Here is a 22,074-nt window from a genome sequence, read left to right as displayed (position 1 = left end):
CTGGCCTCATAAAATAAGTTGGTGAACATTCTCCCCTTTTATTTTTGGAAATAGTAATAAACACAAATTGATTTATGCATTGGGTGATACAAAAGGTCACTTATGTTACTCTGACAACCTATTTCTTGTCACTGAAATAAGAAATATTTTAATATATGCTATAGGGCATGTTCTTCTTTTCACATATTCTCCAAATGGTTATTTGTACCTAAAACCAAAATAAAACACAAAATAAAATAGCTTATGCAGGTATGTTAATGCAGGTATTTGTAAAATGTGATATGCAAAATAAAAATGTAAATTTAGATGTGAATTTAATTTAAATAACCATAAATATATGATAGTATATTTCATAGAGATGTTAATACTTGCATTTTTTGTTTCATTGAAAACATTTTGTAAAGTCTTGTACATTCTCATTAAGTCACACTTTATATATACTTCAACTTCTTAAGACTTGTCAGTGATAATTGTTACACTGCAGTGAATTTGTGAAAAAACTTTGATCTAGCATTATATTGTTCTAACTGTACTTCTTCCTAGCAAGAACCTATTCCTTGAAAGGGCAGTAGTTCTATTTTATCTTTTTAGATGAGAAGACTGGTAGATGTATTCCAATTGCTTAGTCATCGATTTGACTTGACCTTATTGGATGGATGGCTTTTTACATGTTGGTGTTAAAATCATTCTACCTTCATCTAAAGCACATTCTATGAACTTTAGAATGAGAATGACAAATGCAATTTTACTGACTAACACAGTATCTTTTAAAATTGTTTTGGAGGATTGGGAAATTGGATTAAATGAATAAAAATGATGAACTATATTGTTTAATAGAGAAACACAAAACTCAATTTATGTTTTCATGTGATGAAAACAGTTTGTTGCTCTCTTATGTACTTTAAAGAGTATTAAAAATTTAACATTGCTACAAGGTTTAAAAACTATTTGCTGCTTATATTTGCTATCCAGCTTAGACTGTAAATCTCCTGAGGAGAAACCCTATGCTCTGTAAATCATCTAGCATATTCTTGCCTTTATAAATATCATATAACATTTATTAGAATGATGAGATTTCAAAACTACCTGAAAAGTTTAAATTATATGAAACAGAATTTCCTAAGGTGCTTAAATAGATCCTTTTCCATTTTTCCTCTTACAACCATCATGAACTTGAAATTTTTCTCCTGTGTAAATTTGCTAAATGCTTACTTTGCAGTAAATACCACCTACATAATGACATAAGATATAAGAATCAATAGCTATAACTAAATTATTAAGCATATTGTTGATACTTTGCATGATTATATTTTATGAAGTATTCACCCCGTGAGTTGCATTTATGCTTATTTACTGTATAGAATGACATAAAAAGCCACGTTACAAATTACTCTGTTAAAGGCAGCTGTGGTATTACTACTATACCGTGTATTTTAAGTGAGTATTAGTGAAAGAAAGAAAATAAGAAAGAAATAGTAAATCTCAAGGATGTTATAACTCACTGGGAAAAGTTGTATTTTGTAGATTTTAATAACCTGTCATTTTACAAGAAAAATATTTTTCTATGGGAACATTAAATATGTCAAAGTAAGAATATAAAGAAGCATTGGTAGGTGTGTGTAGTTCTCTGTTGTACATACAGTAAAATATGTTGCTGTTAGGAAATTGATTGGTTAAGTGGTCATCTAAGTATCATTTCTTTCTCACTATAGAAACAGAGGTATGTGTACTTGGAATGGCAAGAAAATAGCAATGTTTTGGAGCTTTTTTGATAGTGGACATGTGTAGCTTATAACTAACTACTATCATGTCTTAATGTAATTAGTGATATTGCTTGAAGGGCTTTTTTAACCCCAAATGTTCTTCTCAAGCCTGGGAGGATGAGAGGTAATGTACAAGCTCTGAGATTCTGTGAAATCCCACCTCAGTTTAGGTGTACAAATAATGAGATGACTAAGTGATATGAATAAACAAGTTTATAAATTTCAAGTTTAATGTTAAGAAAGTAAAACTGAACATTAAATGTTATATTGTTTTTTAAATGTTGATTTATCTTACTTATGAGTATGTAAGATAGAGGAAAGCTTGGCAAGTATCAGGACAATAATTGTTTTATTGAACAAGGACTTTTTCCTAACCATAATGTTAAAATTATTATGTGACATTGTTAATATTAGGTTGTTTCATTTCATGCATGGGTAGATTGAGGTGCAAGAGTTTATTTAGCATAAATTGTTGAGGTGCTCACTTAATGTGTCATTATAAAAAAAATTGGCATTTTAGTATAATAGAATTTAATTTTAGGGTCCAGACAGATTTAGTATCTTTTCTAAGTACCTGATATGTAACTTTTAGATTTTCTCAGTCCTTGCCTTCCACTCTTCAGTTTTTCACAGACCCTTTGACAAAGCTAATGACTGTGCATTTGTATCTAAAGTTGGGTTGTAAGCCAGGAAACTGAGAGAAGGCAAGAGGAAGATCCTAGACCAAGGTCCTTTGATATATATAACCATCTTTTGAAATTGAGAACTTGTTATATTTTCCCTCATCATGTCACTACCTAGTTATTTGAAATCGTTTTTCTTGTTTATGAAAGGAAATAGTGCCCATATCTCATTACCCATAGATAATATATTTACCTTCCTTAGGTAATAATATTTAAAAATAAAACTGTATTAGAGTCTGTATTGAAGAGACCTTCCTTTAAATTCCACCTTTTATTGAAGTATACCTTATTCTGAATAGAATGGGTGAGAAGATAATAGGATGAGATGCTGGATAATTAAGCAGGGGCTGAAATGATACTTGTTGAGAAGGTTCAGAGGGGAAGGAATCCCTGTCAAATTCTGAATCACAGACCAAATGGAAAAACAAACTTTTGACCGTCATGAACATGTCTGTGGAAATGTAAGGTTATATATAGAGTATTGTTAACCATGTTATATACTATTTATATATATCATTTATAACTTTATATATATATATATATATATATATACACACATATATATATATATATATATATATATATATATATATATATATACACACACACATATATTCTTTTTTTTCCGGTACGCGGGCCTCTCACCTTTGTGGTCTCTCCTGTTGCGGAGCACAGGCTCCGGACGTGCAGGCTCAGCAGCCATGGCTCACGGACCAGCCGCTCCGCGGCATGTGGGATCCCGGACCTGGGCACGAACCCGTGTTTCCTGCATTGGCAGACGGACTCTCAATCACTGCGCCACCAGGGAAGCCCTAAAATATATTTTGATTCTGGTTGCTTTTTAGTTAGCTTTCTGCATTCAAATGAAAAACAATGTCTTCACAATAGAGGAACGCCCAATAAGGCTGCCAATTTTGTTTTTAAGTTCTTTATTCTCAAAATTTAATCAGTAGGATCTTGTCCTGGAACTTCCCAGGTGTGTTTTCCACTTTTCACAGATGTGATTAGAGTAGAAATCATTCCTGTTTATCTGAATGAGAACCCTTTGGTAAAATTCCTTTGATTCTAAGATAACTAGATGAAATGTGTTACATAAATCATGTCACAGCAAACAGTTGTCACCTGGCACTAGAGCTTGATGAAATTTTAAAATGTTGGCTCGTTGCCTGTAGGGTTCAGTTATAGTTCTATAGAAAGTCTGTTTGTACAGATGAAGCAGTTCTTGGTAATGCAAGATTCATCTCTCAAGTGGTAGGGCCTGTATGAGTTTATTACAGAGATTCCTACTCTGAGCTGCCAAGACATACTCAGCAAAGCTTTGTTTTAATTTCTCATTGCTCTCCCTTTGGCACACTTATAAGAAAATGGAACAGACCCTCAGCTTGGTGAAACCCTTAGTATTTATGTAGTTCATTATCTACACAGTGCAGGAATGTTTTCAATAAAATTTCCAGAAGATAGTCAAAAAATTTGAGCTTTAAGATACTGCTTTTATTTGCAGCTGTGGACTCCCTGTCAAACCTAGTCTTCAGTTTCATCTTTTACCAAGAGTTCTACATTCCTCTTTACTTATTGGCAGTTTAGTCTGATACCTAGCCTTTTCTAACAGAATGATAAAGATCTGCTCAGTATGTGCAGAAAAAGGGCGATGAACCCATGCTCTTTGACTCAAGAATAAACTATAGCTACGGGGCTGTATACTTCACACTGGGCCAAACTTTCTTCCTAAAAACCCCATTAGATTTTGCCATTCCCAGACTTTAAAACTTCTGTCACTTGTTAAGTTTTTTCATGTCTTTGGATGTCAAACAGATGCATACACAGTTTTAAAAAATTCTTTTGTTTCCATTTCCCACCTTCATTACATTCCCTCTCCGTAGGTAACTATTGTCATATATTTTTTCTGAATCCTTTTATTTGTATAAACATGTAGCTTTATTTTGTGTGCATACAGTACTCAATGTGCATGTATTTTAATTTTGCATTGCTGGTATTATGCTCTAGACATTATTTAGTTTGCCCTCAGCACTATTTTAAAGATCTGTACATGTTACTGGGTATACATCTTGATTTCTTTTAGTTGCTGCCATAGTATTCTGTAGAGAGAATTTGCTTCTTTTTATTTATCCTATGTGTTGGACACCTAAATCACAAGACCTTTTTATAACTGACTTTATATTTTCAGACTATCTCTTGCACTCCATGCAACTTAAATCCCAGCTACTTGAAGTTAATCACTCTTGTATGAAAACAAGGTATTTTTTATATTACCCTACCTTTGCACATACTTCTTCTAGTCTTTAACGGACTACTTCCTCACCTCAAGACTCAACTCAGATATCATTTCCTTGATGAAGAGTTTAACAGCTATTTCATACTTGAGCTAGTTGCTCTGTACTCTGCTCACACAGCACTTACTTTTATCTTGGTATATAGAAGCCTATTTTTCTTCCCCAAAGTCTGTTTTTTTCCCTCTGGATTCCTTAAAGGCAGGGATAAGCTCTTAGGTCTCTTTGTAACCTTTGCTCTAGTTTGGTGACTTGCCTTTATTTGGCAAGCAATAAAACATTAATTGAATGCATGAAATGTCTGTGGTGAAATACTGGCAACATAAGCACAGGTGATCCTCGTACATAAGAAAGGGTTGGAACACAAATAGAAAAGTAATATAAAAGAGGAGCATACAGGATGCTGAATCCTAAAATGTCTTGAGGCCTGTAAAGATGCTAAGGACCACAACATATTCTGTTCAGATCGTGAAGGAAAACAAGAAAAAGGATAAACTATTGCTTGGGTCAGATGGTGTGTAATAATACTAGATGTTGCAGTTAAGGCAGAGCTGTGGTACTCCTGGGTTGGTTTCAACTTCTCTATCAAAAGAAAATGATATTCGGGTTCAGTAAAGGAGACTAATGATGGTAGCAAGGGAATTAAAGTTTAAGGAAGGTGAGACAGTGATAAGAAAGCACTCAATGCTCTCAACTAGTTAATGTTCTGAGATTAAATGACTTGCATAAATGAATGGTTTGGTGTTCTTTGAGCAATTTATGGTCAGTACCAGAGGTGCCAAAAGACTTCAGATCCTGCAGATACCGCATTCATTTTCAAAAAAGAGGGGTAAAAATAGGATTCTGAAACTGTGAGATTAGTGGGTTTCATGTCTATCTTTGGGACAGTTCTTTAATTGATCATTAGACAAATGGTTTGTGAAGACTTAACTAGAAAAGAAGCAGTCCTCTGGAGACCACATGGGTTCACTTGGAATAAGTCATATTAAACTAGTGTAATTCTTTTTCCTATGTAGGTGGAGTAAGTTGATTTTGGCAAGGCTTTGGACAAAGTGTCTCATGATATGTTTATGAAATAGATGGTCAAATTAGGTACTGTTTAACGAGGATGGGTAGATTCATAGATGTTTGAAAAAATTTGATGAATGGATTGATGTCAGCTTGGAGAGAGGTATTTCTAGTGACATGACCTGGCTCTTTCTTTCACTCTGTTGTATTAATCATTTTTATCACTGACTTGGATGAAACAGGCCCATCACATTTGCATATCACATAAAGCTGGAGCAAAAGCTAATAGTTTGGATGAGGGAATCAGGATTGAAAAAAAGCTTAGCCCTCTGAAATGATTGGCCAAAATGAAAATGGTCTATAATAGTGATTAATGTAAAATTCTGCATATAGGTTTGTCAAATTATCACACTAGTAAGAATCAAATAGACATGCTTTAAGAGCAATTCATATGAAGAAGACCTGGGAATTTGTGATATAACTGTCACTGTCTCAGGTGTAGATTGTTTTAATAGAAGCACAGTGTTTATAACAGAAAAGGTACAGAGTCTCTTTACTGGTGAGAAAATGCCATTGTGTTCTTTTATAGTTTCTGGGTTTTAAGAAGTGTCTGGGAACTTTGTCATAAAAGGAATGTTTTAAAGAATCAGAGTGGTTTCCTTAGTAAACCTTAACTTTTGTGCGTATATGTATAGAGTGAGGGATCATCAGAATAATAGCTGTTTTCAAATATTTAAAGACTAAAAGAAATATTTGTTCAGCTTTTAAAAGAAAGTACCTACTATAGGGCTGGAAATTGTGCTGGGGCATTGGGGATATAATAATGATTAAAAACAGAAAAAAATGACTTCATCTTTACCCTTTGTGGCACTGACAGTCTGGTGGAAAAGTCAGACATTAAGCAAATAATTATATGAGTAAATGTAACTGGAGCTCTGATAACTGCAGTGAAGTAGAGGTACATGGCACCCCGGGAGTGTACAGTATGGGCATTTAATTTGGTTAGTAAGGAAAGCCTTGCTTGAGTAAATGATGCTTGAGGTAACAGAGAGTATACATTAACTAGGTGAAAAGGGGAGGAGAGAGGGACCCAAAATGAGTGAGCATGGTGATTATGAAGGACGGAAAGCCTGTCCGATTGACAGAGAATACATTCCAAACCTGAAAATGAAGAAGCAGTCAAGCCCCTCAGACCTTGAAGACCTTACCAAGAAGTTTATTCTGTATCTGGAAACGCTGAAAAGCATTTGCTGGTCTTACCTCAAAGACTATCTGATTTAAATTTGGGAAGATGTCTATGGCTACAGACTGGTGTGAGACCAGAGAGGCTGTGGTAAACCACCTGAGGAAGGATTGCAGGGACGTGGATAGGGGGCGTCGTACTTCAAGAAATGGGGCCAGTCAGTGAAAGTGGAATTCAGCTATGGATATCAGCTGGGAGACAGTGGAGAGAGCACTGTATTTAGGGCCAGAGGTCTTGGGTATGAATTCCACTTTTGCCGCTTACTAGCTTGGTGGGCTTGTGCAAATCACACTATCTATCCCTGGTTAAATGAACTGCACATCATTTGCTTGCAGGTTTTGTAAGGATTCTATGATTTGACATACATGTGAATGACTTACAAACTGTGAAGTGTTACATAAAATGGAAGATTTGAGAAAAAAAATCAGTCAACAATGGCCATTATTGGACTGGGTGGTAGAGTAATGGAGTGGAATTTCTTAAGTAGTTCCTAGCCTAACCATTTGGAATAGATGGTTCTTTAAGATTTTTATCATTATGGTTTCAGATTTCCATTCCTCTTCCCTTTGTTTTGGAGAATTCACTGATAGGCACAGTCTAAAAATTTACAGTGACTTTCTAGTTAACACATTATTGACCAGAGATGTATTATTGCCACAGGCTTTAGTTTCTGCAAAAATCCTCCGGTCAATAATGTGTTAGCAGTCAAGTTGCTAGAGGTGGTTTCAAATCTGAGATACATGAGCTGTTTTTCTTATGTGTGATCTCAAAAACAAGAAGGAGTTTTAAGCAATCTTGTAGCAAAACTCTAAAAAAAAATAGGAAGTATAAAAAATTCCTCAAATATATCTTTTGGTAAGGTAATACTTTCATATGTTAAGTTACATTCGAGTACATAGAGATACATCTACTCTAGAGTGTTGCCCGTGTACATGTATGTAGATGTGTGAATCCACACAAATACACAAAAGGTCCTGTGAGTGGAAATATACCTATAGTTTTTGAAATGCTTTAATTTAAAACCCATGGTAAAATAGACATCAGTGTAAAATATGTTGTTTAGCTACTTTTTTGAGACAGATAGGAAAGGAATGGTATTTCTGATTACTCATGGGAAGGAAGATGCATTGGTAACATTATTTATTCGCATATTTATACACTCAAAATTCACTCAACAAATATTCATTGAGTACATAAGATGTTTACATGCATTGCTCTAACCTTTTTTTTTTTTTTCCCTTTTTTTTTTTTTTTTTTTTTTTTCCGGTACGCGGGCCTCTCACCGCTGTGGCCCCTCCCGCTGCGGAGCACAGGCTCCGGACGCGCAGGCTCAGCGGCCGTGGCTCACGGGCCCAGCCGCTCCGCGCATGTGGGATCTTCCCGGACCGGGACAGGAACCCGTGTCCCCTGCATCGGCAGGCGGACTCTCAACCACTGCGCCACCAGGGAAGCCGCTGTATTTTTATTAAAGTTATTTATATCTGTTACCACTAGTCTCAAAAAATCTGTTTCTAGGTAAAATACGACATGCCCCTTTGCAAGTAAACTAAAGCAAAAAGCCAGAATGCAAATATAAACTAAAATTTAAAACTTATGCAATCCTTTGGCAGAATCCCAAAGACGACTTCCAACTGTAGCATTCTGCACATTTAATCAAGTTTTATGTTATTGTCCTTGATTATTTTGTTTTTTTTATGGTTCAAAAGAATTATTCAACTCTAAGCGTGTTACCTATAATGCGTGACTCCTGCATGTTTCTTATGATTGGAGACATTTCTGTGCAGAGAAGGAAATACTGTTCATTCTCGTTATTTAATGCTTTTTCTTTAGGGAACTGGGAATAGTAATTGCTGAAAGCCAGTTGCATTTTAGGGGTGTTAAAACTTGGAAGTTGCTTCTGGATCCATAGCTGAGTAGAAGACACGTCTGAGTGAGAAATCAAATCTTCCCACAGACTTCCATTTATACTGATAATGGCTGTAATAGATGGACGAGGCACTCTGCTAAGGACTTTACATGTATTTTTGTTTAATCTTTCCAACAACCCTGTGAAGTGTGGGTATTGTTATTCCAGTTTTACAGATGAGGACACTGGGGTTTAGTGAGGTTAAATAACTAGTGCATAGGCAGGTCTAGGTTCTATCTCAAGTCACTTTTGATTCCAAGACTGCTATGCCAGTTGAAACAGCTGATTTGGTACAAAAATAAGTTGATTGAAATCATTTTAGACTAATCTTCTGGAGCCATGCTTCTTGATATTTGCTACGGTACTGTATTAAAAGGAGATAACAGACAGCAGATACAAAGGTAAAAACAAGAAACTTACAGTAATCCCTGAGTAGTAACGGATTTCTTGTTGTTGCTTTTGTAATAAGTTTTTAAAATAATTAGTGCTTATGCATAGTGAAAAATAATTCAGGTAGCCCAAGAATATATACAGTTAAATCATGTCTCCCTCCCACTCCAGCATCCACATAGAGGCAACTGCTATATCTAATTTCTGGTTATTCTTCCAGAGATAGAATTACATGGATTGATTTTTTTTTTTTTTTAAAGAATGACATTTGAGCATCCAGTCTAAAGAAACAAACTGGAAGCACCCAGGTCTGGGGCCTGGTTAACATATGAGTGGGCCAAACCAGAGATGGATGCAGATGAGACTCAGCATTGAGAATGCAGACAGGCCATCGCATTAACCCCCTCCCCCTCGGGGCAACAGAAAGCTCACCAAACAGGCTTGCCCCATTTTAAAGATGAGGAAATTGGTTATTTCTGTCAAGTGGATAGTTACATATAGAGCCAAAATCAAATGCAGGACTATGACTCTCATCTTTCCATTCTACTGTAGTGCAAGTGACCTCTGGATTTGAGAGTGTTGTGAAGAATTGTACAATTGAAGTGGTCTAAAATTGACTAGAATTTCTACAGGTAAGCTAGATAGCAAACTTCAGACAGACAAAGGCTGTAGAAGATCTTTCTTTTTTTAACTTTTAAGATACATTTTTAATTTTACAGTAGATTCAGATTTATGGAAAGCTTGTGAAGGTAGCACAGAGAGTTCCCTTATATCTTACATACAGTTTCCTTTCTTATTAACAGATTTCACCATTCTAAAGTTACTCTTTATCCCCTCTTTCCATACTATACTCTTTGAAAGGAGGTTACTACGTGGAGCCCATACTTAAGAAGTCAGGAGTTATGTTGCACCCCTTTGAGGGTAGAGTAGCTTCATAAATTATTTAGACTACTTCTGCACAAGAGATTTGTTTCTCCTCCCCCAATCTGTTTATTTAGCCAATCATTTATTTATGTTAAGTATGGACTCATAGATACTTATTTTATGCTTTGGGTTAAAATCCAATACTGTTTTATTTTATTGCTCAAATTGTTCCACTTTTGGCCATTGGGAACTTTTAATTGTTCTATGTTAACTCCTGTGTTTCTTTGACATACCCTCATCATTGTGTATGTGTGTTTTTTTTTTTTTTTTTTTCTTTTTTGAGCCCTTCCTTTCTGGCATCTCAGGATGCATCAGACTTACCTTTATGTTTCCTTCTTCACTCCTATAATCAGTCATTTTTCTGGGGAGCTCTGGTTCCTTTTACTTCAAAAAGATTTTAGAAACCATGATCTGGATGACAGCAGCTCTTAAAACCAAATATCGAGTAGAAAAGAAAATTTTAGCCATTGTTCCATGAAGTACTAAATTAGGTCATTGCAGTAATTTGTTTGTTAATATTGTTAGAATATAAAATTTGCCTGAGTGAATTGAATAGAATGATCCTAAGAGTTTTTAAGGTAAAATTCTAAGAAATATAATTATTATATTACTCTTTTCTGTTACTTAGAGAAAAAAAAAAACCTGTCCTTGATGGCACTTTATTTGATATATTTTTTTGTCCTTGACCGGAACCTGAGGCAAGACTTCAAAACATGGTAATTTGAAACAGGTTGGGATTCACACTAGGATTTTGGAAGACTTTATACTCCATTAGGAAAATTACCAAGCATAGAGTCTGTGAAAGACATATAATTCATATTTATCTAAAGAATAATGTGTCACTAAGCATTTTAAATTTGTGTATGCATCAGGGAGAGACTATTAAGGAAAAGAAACAAAAAAAAGGAGAAAAAAATGACCATTGAGCATAGTTATAGTATCTAGTCAGTGTGTCCTTACTGATTTAAGTTATTACAGAGGAATATTCCCTATTAGAGATCTGGTCTTTCTAACTCTAGCACTGAGGTTTTTCTTAATCTGAGATATTTGTAGATAGATCAGAGAACTCTTTAGGTGGGGACAGTTTAAAGGGATTTGTGTGTGTGTGTATATTTGCAATCTTAGTAGTACTGATGAACATTTCTTAAAAGCTTATTTCTGAATTTTATTGTTTGACCTGCCTTACTAGGCAAGTATTCTCTTTTGCTCTTCAGCATCTACCATTTTAGTAAGCAAGTTGAATTTTTACAGCTCATCAAACAACCAGGTCAGAAGAATCACAGGATCTGATAGGTGAAATGCATATAGTGTATGTTGATTGTAAAAAAAAAAATACTATTTTCCTAGAATTAACCAAATGTTTTTTCCTGGGCTATAGTCATCACTATTTATCCTAATCTATTATATTTTAATTTGCTGTCTCTTAGTTTAACTGTGAGGAGTAGTCTTTTGAGTCAATGAAAATAGAAAAGCGTCGAATTAAACTGATGGTGTGCAGTTGCAATTAGTAAGAAGCATAGCACTAAGGAGGAAAAGAACCAGGCAGGTCAAAACTGTAGCAAAGGTAAATGAAGCACTCTCTAATGAATAAGCAAACGTGACTCGGTGCACAGAAAAACTGAGTGAGGCAGAGATGCCCAGGGAGCCCTAGAATGAAAATAGCTGGCAAACCTCAAAAGGGATGGAGCTAAGTGTAGCGATGGGGAGATAAAAAAGAAAGGGTCTGAGTAAGGGTTACTGGTGAGTCCTGAGGCTGGCAAAGATTGCCAGGGAGAATGTGAGAAACTGAGTATCTTCTTGGTGGTTCTGACAGAAGTGCTAAAGATTTTGCTTGAAGAGCCCGGAAACACAGATCTGGGACTTGCTGGAGGGAAACTTAAATGTATTAAGTGTGCACGGTGTGCCAGGTGTATTATGTCATTTAACCCTTACATCAGCTCTTTTATTTATTATGTCATTTTATTCTTACATCAACTCTTTAAGGGAGTGTTTTGTTAATTACAGTATTACAGATGAAAGAAATGAGGCACAGAGGGGGTTGAGAATATGCTACAGACCACACAGCAACTAATCAGGTAAACTCTGATCAGGGTTTACAATTTTGAATTTTTAATTTCAAAGCCGTTTGGGAGATCAAGATAGAGAGAGAAAAATCAATTCAGTGTAGCATACACGCTGACACTTAGGATCAGGGCAACCATCAATACATTTTTGGAGTTTATGGGTTGTATTGATTAAGAGAAAGGAGTTAGGTGGCTCTTAGGTTTAGGTAGTTTAGAGCAGTTGAAAAATGAAGGTTGGGGTAGGCTGCTGTACTGAAAGGGCCTCAGAATGGACCGAGGACTGGAGATAGCTAAAGGAGCAAGTGCACTTGGGGATCAACTGAAAGGTGGAGATGGGGTTATTTTTGGTCCTTTTAATCATCATTTCACATTCATTTTGATCTTGTCAGGAGTCTTACAGACTAAAGAGAGTGGTTTGTGGCTCTCCTTTTGGGCGGAAGATACATTTTAGGGGTTATTCTTAGAGTCTGGCAAACTGGTTGTTAGTATAATAGTCCATTTGTGAATGGGAAAGGAGAAAAATGAAAAACCACTGTGAATTGTAAGGATGTAATATGTTTTAAATGGTGTGTTTATGTTTACAGAGTAAATCTCAAGAGCAAATTAATTACATGTCTGTAGTTCTTAAGTAGGCTGAGTGGGGAAAAAGCATGATTTAATCTTGCTTTATTGCTGGCCAAATCTCTAGGCTGGCCATTTTTTCCTTTTAATAAAAATCCTTGTGGTTCCTTGTCTTCCCATTAGCTCATAGTTGAGAGCTCTGGTAAGTTGTCTGTGAGACGGAGTGTATTAGGCTTGCCTGATTAAAATTGTTCGTGAGAGATCAAGCAGACAAGGGACTTTTAGCATAATTAAAAAAGCACTGCTAGCCTTTAAAGATGAGATTTCAGAGATTTCTGAACTTATATCCACCTGTAGGGAAGTGTGTTTGTGTAATTAGATTCCAGTTCTCTCATGAACCCTTCTTACTTAATTCACACATGGTATCCTTTCCTTTTATGGAATATCATATTCTCATGTAGGAGACAAGAAATATTGAAAGGAGCCAGAACTTGAATGAACTGAAACATTTCCCTTGAAAGATCACATGTGATAAGTTAAACAATCAGTTACCTCCTTACGTTAACCTGTTTATTTATAAAAGGAAACTCAGGAGCAAAGTTGAAGATAGTAAAGGGAAAAATCAAAACAAATTGCATATCTTGTGTTTGCCGCCTAATCTGAGAAAATTTACACCAGCTTTTGGAAAATATTCTCCTTTTATTTAATGGACAGCTTAGCCCAAAGTTTTTTGTTTTTGTTTTTTCATTTTATAGTCCAAATTTTTCAGTGCTGGGATCTGAAATCATTCAGTTATTATCCCCATTTCACTATCATGTTTCAGAAAAAAAAGATGATTACAGTTAATGTGGTTTAAAATGGCTTCTTTTGTCCTTTTAAAGCAAAGTTGACTGCTGTATACTGTTTGAGTACTTTATAGAGCACCACAGTTTTCCTCCTATGTGTTTTTTAAAATACATTTTAATTTTTCAGAAAGGAACCCTTTCTAGCATAAATTAAAATGTTATTGCTATAATGAGGCAGCATTTTAGAAGAAAATTACCAAGGTGTGAATTTTTTTTTACCTACCTGTATAAGGTGTTTATTTCATAGACTAAGGATTTCTGCACATGTGAATATTTCTTTAGGAAAGGCATTTTCCTCAGCCGATAACTAATGCTTTGTTTTCACCTGGAAGATTGCTTTCGAACATTTCTCTTGTAATTAAAATAATTTTTCCATTAGCTGAGAGTGGTTCTCAAAGCTTCTTGACTTGTTTTTTAGTTCTATCTTATTTTGCATTTTTAAAAAGCATTAGGTCTAGCCTGATTATAACATAAAACACCAGTGTCCAACAGGAACCTAAGCTATTTCCATGTCAACTCTGTCCAAGTGAATAAGATGATAAAAGAAGCCCCCCAAAATGTACCATAAATTATCCCAGTTATATATTAAGACTGATTTTAGGAACTTAATCAAAGATACATTGGCCAGGCATAAAAATATTTTAATTTGGGTTTCCCTGGTGGCGCAGTGGTTGAGAGTCCGCCTGCCCATGCAGGGGGCGCAGGTTCGTGCCCCGGTCCGGGAAGATCCCACATGCCGCGGAGCGGCGGGGCCCATGCGCCATGGCCGCTGAGCCTGCGCGTCCGGAGCCTGCGCTCCGCAACGGGAGAGGCCACAGCAGTGAGAGGCCCGCGTACCGCAAAAAATAAATAAATAAATAAATTTAATTTTAAATCATGAAGAATGGAAGCAAGGAACCTGAAATTTTAAATGGTGGGAGTTTTTTTGATGTCATATTATCTGCAGGAGGAGAGCTCTAAACAAGGTTGTATCTTGAAATGGTAAAATCTGTGAATAGTTTTGTTTGTGGGAGGAGGTCACAAAAAGTTTATTCCTCTGGCTTTCTTCTTGACAAGTAATCACAGTAGTTCACAGATCCCCTGGTTTCCAACCATTTCGTATAGTCTTGAGAATTAATTTTTGCATCAAATTATATATACCCTTAGTTTTGATTGAATAAACTGTTTTAATAGGGCTGCACGATCCAAGAGGCTAGATAATAATGGTTGCTTCAATTAAGGCATAATTTAGGATGAAATCATATTGAATTAACAAGGTGTAGTGTGTCTGTTATAATTGTGGCAACTAGTATATCTCTGTCATAGGCAGTACAATTTCTTTTGTATATCAATAAAAAGGGAAAACCCTTATGTTTTCCTTATTCTTGTTTAATTCAAGTTTAGTTTAATTCTTGTTACTGGTTACTATAGCCATTTAATTGCTTATTCATCCACCTGTCCATCATCCATTCATTTAGTCAATAAACATTTATTGAACCTTTCCCGTATGTCAGGAATTGGGCTTAGGTACTGGTGATTTAGAGATGAATAACTGTTTTTGAGGGTTTTTTTTGCAATAATAATTATTAGTATGAATAGAGTGATGTACATGTAAAAGAAGGTACTCTAATTGTTGCTGGAATGTCAATGAAGATTTCAGTAGAGGAGACAATATTTAAAAGTGAGTCTGGAAGGATAAAAGTTTCTTCACCAGGCTGAAAATAAGAGGAAGGGCATGCAGAGAAGTGAATAGAGAAAGTACAAATGTATTGCATTTCATAAGACTTGCCAGTGTTTTAGTATATCTGGAATATACAGGAGAAATAAATGGAAGTGGTGTTGGAAAAGTAGACAGGAAGGTCTCTCATTCACCATGTTGATGAGTTTAGACTTCTAAGGAGAGGAGTTACAAGGCACTGAGGGAGATGAAGCTGGATGAATAACATGAGAAAATTTGTATTTTTGAAAAATAAATTGGGCAGGATTATAGGAAATATTTGGATAGGGAGGAAAGAGATTACACAGTGACCATCAGATGGTCCCTATTTCTTCAGCGAACTAGGAGGCAATCTTATATCATTAGGTTTTGGAGCTAGACTTGACTTCAGATCCTCAATGTGAAGGTCCCCTTAACTTCCCTCAGCCTATGATTTTTCATTTGTAAAATGGGGATAATAGCTCTCTTGCAGTATTGTGAAGTTCATGTGTTCAAAATACTTTGCTCAAATTTCTAGGCTTATAATATATACTCAATAAATGGCAGCAATTATTATTAGTTATTGACCTATAAGTATTTAGAATTACATGGTAAACATTATAAGTGCTCCTTTCCCTCAAGAAATTTATAAAAATTTAGTATGTGCAAAAACAGATGAAAAAGATAAATACATATTTTACAAACTATGTTGATTTTTGAAGCCTTCTTTATTGGTTTCCCTGTGTGGATGACCCAGTTGAAGATTGACAAGTGTGTTCATTAACCTTGCTTATATATTCCCAAATACTTTAAACCATTCAAAATATTTGGGGTCGATGGCTTTATGGTCTGATGAATATGATTAAATAAATTTCTTCCCAAGTGGAAACTATTCTGTTTTTGTAACTAGTACCTTTAAAGATGAAGAAATACTGTCTCCTATGTCAAGTGGGAATTTCTTCTAGGACCTCACTTAACAGGTAATTGTTTGAGTTTCTGCTTAAACTCCTTTGCGAGGGTGCTGTACCCTACAGAGAAATCCATGTTTGGATAGCTCGAATTGGAATTGTAGAATATTCTTCTCGTGTAACTGACGCAGCTTCTTTTTCATTTCTACTGCGTGGGTACTAGTTCTCTCTTGAAGCCACATAGACCAAGTTTAATCACTCTTTCACTTGCTGTGCCATCAGCTGTTTGTCAAAAGCCATCATCCCTTTTTTCAAGCTTCTCATATCCAGGCTTAGTGTATTTTCAGGTTTTCCAGGTTTTGTGGTTGTTGATTTTTTTAAAAAACAGGTTTGTTGAAGTATATGTGACGTAAAATAAACTTCACTTATGTAAAGTATACAACTTTGATATATGCACATATCTGTGAAACCTTAACTGCAATCAAAATAATGGCTATGCAGTCACCCCAATAGTTTCCTTGCGTCTCTTTATATTCTTTTTGTTCCACCACTCCCTGTCCCATCAAGTCCGGTCCCGCCCTCCCAACCCCTGCAATTACTCCTCTGTTTCTGTCAATATAAATTAGTTTGCATTTCCTGAAGTTTACATAAATGAAATCATACAGTATGCATTCTTTTTTTTGGTCTGGCTTCTTTCAGTCAGCATACTTATTTTGAGATTTATCCATATTGTTGCAGGTAACAATATTTTATTTCCTTTTATTGATGAGTATTGTCCCATCATAAGGATATACCACAGTTAGTTTATCCATTCATCTATTGATGGACAATTGGGTTATGTCCAGTTATTGAGTATTACGATTAAAGTAATTATGACCATTGATGTTATAAGACTTTGTATGAACATAGGCTTTCTTTTTGGGGGAGGAGGGTAAATACCTAGGAGTAGAATAGTTGGGTTATATGACAGGTAATATGTTTAAATATTTAAGAAACTTGCAAACTTTTCAAACTGATGGTACCTTTTTACATCCCCACCAGCATAGTATGAGAGTCCTAGTTCTTCTGCATCCTTACCAATGCTTGGTAAATCAAGCTCATTCTAATGTGTGTGTAGTGGTTTTTCCTTGTGGTATTAATTTGCATCATCCTAAGGTTAATGATTTTGAACACGTGCTCGTTTATTATCTTTATATCTTCTCTGGTGTCTGTTCAGATCTTTTGTCCATTTTAAATCAGGTTATTATTGAATTTTAAGAGTTCTTTATACATTATTGATACAAGTCTTGTACTGGATATATGATTTGCAGATATTTTCTCCTAGTCAGCTTGTCATTCCCAAACAGTGTCTTTCAAATAGCAGAAGATTTAATTTTGGTAAAGTCTAATTTATCAATTTTACCTTTTATGGATTATACTGTTGGCATCTTATCTAAAAATTATTCGCCTAACTCAAAGTCTAAAATATTTTATTACATATTTTGTTATAGAAGTTTTATGGTTTTACTTTTTACATTTATGTCTATAATCCATTTTTGTAATAACATTTTTACTTTGGAATAGTTTTAGACTTTTAGAAAAGTTGCAAAGGTAGTACATAGAGTTCCTGTATACCACTCATCCACTTTCTCTTATTATTAACATCTTACATAACCATGGTAAATTTGTCAAAACTAAGCAGGCAATATAGGTACATTGCTATTAACTACACTTCAGATTTTATTTAGATTTCACCAGTTTTTTTAAACTGTTTTCTGTTCCAGAATTCAGTCCAGAATTTCATATTGTGTTTAGGGCTCGTGCCCCCTTAGTCTTCTCTGATCCTTGGCAGTTTCTTAGTCTTTCCTTGTTTTTAATGACCATGACCGTCTTGAGCAGTACAGGTCAGATATTTTGTAGAATGTCCCTCAATTTGGGGTTGTCTTATGTTTCTCTTGATTAGATTGGGATGATTTTTGGGAGAAGTGGGCGTGGGTGGACACATGCTATCAACATGCTTTATCACTGGTGCTGCTTAACCATGATTACCCAGCCAAAGTGATAGTTGCCAGGTTTCTCCACTGTAAAGTTAATCTTTTTGTTTTTTCTTACCGTTTCCATGCTAAAGCATGGAAGCAAGTCACTTCTACTTTTTTGGAAGCAAGTCACTAAGTATAGCCCACGCTCCAGGGAGATGGGAGGAGGAATTATGTTTTACTTCCTGGAGATGAGTATCTACATAAATTATTTGGAATCCTTTTGTAAGATCAGTACTATAAATGGTATTTATTATTTGTCTCTTCTCTACTTATTTATTTCTACAATAATTTATTATACCAGTATGGATTCATGTATATTAGTTTTATACTTTAAGTTATAATCAAGTACTATGTTTTTATTTTGCCACTCAACTTATTCCAGTTCTGGCCATTCCAGCTCCTGTAGGTTGACTCCTGTGTCCCTTGGACTTACTCTTTTCCTTTTTTTTTTTTTCTCTTCTCAGCACTTTGTTTCCTGACACTACAAGATGCCTAAGGTCATCGTATATTTTCAGTGCTCCAGCCTTAGAATCAGCCATTTCTCAAAGGAGCCCTAGATACTTTTCTGGGGGTATGTTATTTAGGAACCAAGATGCGGGCACTGGATATGCTGGTTTCTGCTACTGGGGTGTCACTATGTCTAGGTTTTCTCAGCAAGCAGAGCCAGGAAATATATGTATGTGTGCTAACTGATGGATATACACATCTATAATTACTTCTGCATCTATCCATTTTTATCTATATTAAGCTAAAAGTGAATTCATACTGATGTTGCTCTTTTCCATTACCACATAATGTTTATCCATAATGTCTCTCTCCAGCAGTGAGAAACATCGTTCTCACCATCCATTTAGTACTTATTTGTTCAACCCCAGTATACATGTAAAGCAGTTGCAGAGTTGTTAACCTGTACCCTGCAATCCATTTTGAGTTAGTTTTTGTATGTAGTGCGAGATGGATGAGGGTTCACTTTTTTTTTTTTTTTTTTTTTTTTTTTTTTTTTGGTGGTATGCGGGCCTCCCTCTGCCGTGGCCCCTCCCGTTGCGGAGCACAGGCTCCGGACGCGCAGGCCCAGCGGCCATGGCTCACGGGTCCAGCCGCTCCGCGGCATGTGGGATCCTCCCAGACCGGGGCGCGAACCCGGTTCCCCTGCATCGGCAGGCGGACGCGCAACCACTGCGCCACCAGGGAAGCCCCAGGGATCACTTTTTAAAAATGTGAATATCCAACTGTTCCAGCAATATTTGTTTAAAAGGCTGTCCTTTCTCCACTGAAAAGCCTTTGCATCTTTGTTGAAAGCTGGTTGTCCGTTTAGGTATAGGTCAGTTTTGGAACTGTATTCCATTTGTTGGTGTCTTTGTCTATTTTTACTCCAATAACTTATTGTCTTGATTATTGTAGATTCATAGTAAAGTTTGAAATCAGGTAATTTTGTTAGCCTTCTTTTCTTCTTTTTCAGAGTTTTTTGGCTATTCTGTGTCATTTGCTTTTTTATATGAATTTTAGAATCGCTTTGTCAATTTCTACCAAAAAAAAGCCTATTGGGATTTGGATTTGAATTGCATAGCATCTTTAGAACAATTTGGGAAGAACTTAACAATACTGAGTCATATAACCCGTGACTAAATAATACCTCTCCATTTATTTATGTCTTTAACTTCTTTCAGAAGTGTTTTGTAGTTGTCAGTGTACAGGTCTTACACATCTTTTGTCAGATTTATTCCTAGGTGTTTCATATGTATTGATGCTATTGTAAATGGTATTGCTTTTTAATTGTAACTTCCAATGTTTGGTTATTAGTAAATAGACACATGATTGATTTTTAAAATATTGTCACTTAACTTATTCCAGCTCTGGCCTTCGGGAGCTCTTTTAGGTTGGGTCTTGTGTCCCTTGGACTTACTTCCATCTTTTTTGTGTGTCTTTTTTTCCTTTTCTCAGCACTTTCTTGTTTTTTGACACTACAAGATGCCTAAGGCTCATCTTATATTTTCCGTGCCCAAGCCTTAGAATCAGCAATTTCTCAAAGGAGCCGTGGTGTCTTGAAACTGTTTAAAACTTAATAGTTCTTGTAGCTATTTTATAGATTCTGTCTGAGTTTCTACGTAGAAGATCATGTTGTTTGTGAATAAAGAAAGTTTTACATCTACCTTTCATTTCTTTTTCTTGCCCAGTTGCACTGGCTAGAACCTCCACCACAACATAGAACAGAAGTGATAGGAGCAACCATTTCTATCTTGTTCCTTATCATAGAGGAGAAGCAGTCAGTCTTTCACCATTAAGTACGATGTTAACTATAGGTTTGTCATAGATGCACTTTATCAGGCTAAATAAATGTTCTTTTGTTGTCTCCTCTGCAGAGAGTTTTATCAGAAATGGACGTTGGATTTTGTCAAATACGTTTTTGGTACCTATTTTTTTTTTTTTTTTTTACTATTTTTTTATTTATTTTTTAAATATCTTTATTGGAGTATAATTGCTTTAAATGTTGTATTAGTTTCTGCTGTACAACAAAGTGAATCAGCTATATGTATACATATATCCCCATATCCCCTGCCTCTTGAGCCTCGCTGTCCCATCCCTCTAGGTCGTCACAAAGCATTGAGCTGATCTCCCTGTGCTATGCAGCAGCTTCTCACTAGACGTCCATTTTACATTTGGTAGTGTATATATGTCAGTGCTACTCTCTCAGTTCGTCCCAGCTTCCCCTTAGCCCCTGTGTCCTCAAGTCCATTCTCTACTTCTGCGTCTTTATTCCTGCCCTGCCACTAGGTTCATCACTACCATTTTTTTCAGATTCCATATATATGCGTTAGCATCCCGTATGTGTTTTTCTCTTTCTGACTTCACTCTGTATAACAGACTCTAGGTCCATCCACCTCACTACAAATAACTCAATTTCATTTCCTTTTATGGCTGAGTAATATTCCATTGTATATATGTGCCACATCTTCTCTATCCATTCATCTGTTGATGGACATTTAGGTTGCTTCCGTGTCCTGGCTGTTGTAAATAATGCTGCAGTGAATATTGTGATACACGTATCTTTTTGAATTATGATTTTCTCAGGGTATATACCCAGTAGTGGGATTGCTGGGTCATATGTTCTATTTTTAGTTTTTTAAAGAACCTCCATACTGTTCTCCATAGTGGCTGTATCAATGTACATTCCCACCAACATTGCAGGAGGGTTCCCTTTTCTCCACACTCTCTCCAGCATTTATTGTTTGTAGATTTTTTATCATGGCCATTCTGAGTGGTGTGAGGTGATACCTCATTGCAGTTTTGATTTGCATTTCTCTAATGACTAGTGACATTGAGTATCTTTTCATATGTTTGTTGGCAATTTGTACGTCTACTTTGGAGGAATGTGTGTTTAGGGCTTCCGCCCAGTTTTGGATTCAGTTTATTTTTTTGATATTTCACTGCATGAGCTGCTTGTGTATTTTGGAGATTAATCCTTTGTCAGTTGCTTTGTTTGCAAATGTTTTCTCCCATTCTGAGGGTTGTCTTTTCATCTTGTTTATGGTTTCCTTTGCTGTGCAAAAGATTTTAAGTTTCATTAGGTCCCATTTCTTTATTTTTGTTTTTATTTCTCTAGGATAATCTCAATAGATGCAGAAAAAGCTTTTGACAAAATTCAACACCCATTTATGATAAAAACTCTCCAGAAAGTGGGCATAGAGGGAACCTACCTCAACATAGTAAAAGCCATATTGACAAACCCACAGCCAACATCATTCTCAATGGTGAAAAACTGAAAGCATTTCCTCTAAGATCAGGAACAAGACAAGGGTGC

The 22,074-nt window shown here is 35.8% G+C and overlaps 1 protein-coding gene across 31 annotated transcripts in view; it reads left to right on the top strand.

The window, feature by feature from the left end:
• Nucleotides 1–22,074, top strand: part of RFX3 (regulatory factor X3) — a 299,451-nt gene that overhangs the window by 75,876 nt on the left and 201,501 nt on the right. For 2 of the 31 annotated variants that reach the window (XM_055087176.1, XM_055087168.1), the window contains one exon: nucleotides 18,740–18,846. The exons of the other annotated variants lie outside the window; for them this stretch is intronic. The gene's annotated coding sequence lies outside the window, so the exon portion shown is untranslated. The remainder of the gene's footprint in view (nucleotides 1–18,739; nucleotides 18,847–22,074) is intronic. 31 annotated transcript variants of the gene reach the window in all.

This window comes from Physeter macrocephalus, chromosome 9 (assembly GCF_002837175.3).
Source record: "Physeter macrocephalus isolate SW-GA chromosome 9, ASM283717v5, whole genome shotgun sequence".
In the NCBI taxonomy this organism is placed as follows: Eukaryota; Metazoa; Chordata; class Mammalia; order Artiodactyla; family Physeteridae; genus Physeter; species Physeter macrocephalus.
The sequence above is the reverse complement of the archived record's forward strand: the minus strand, read 5'-3'. Positions and strand labels throughout refer to the sequence as shown.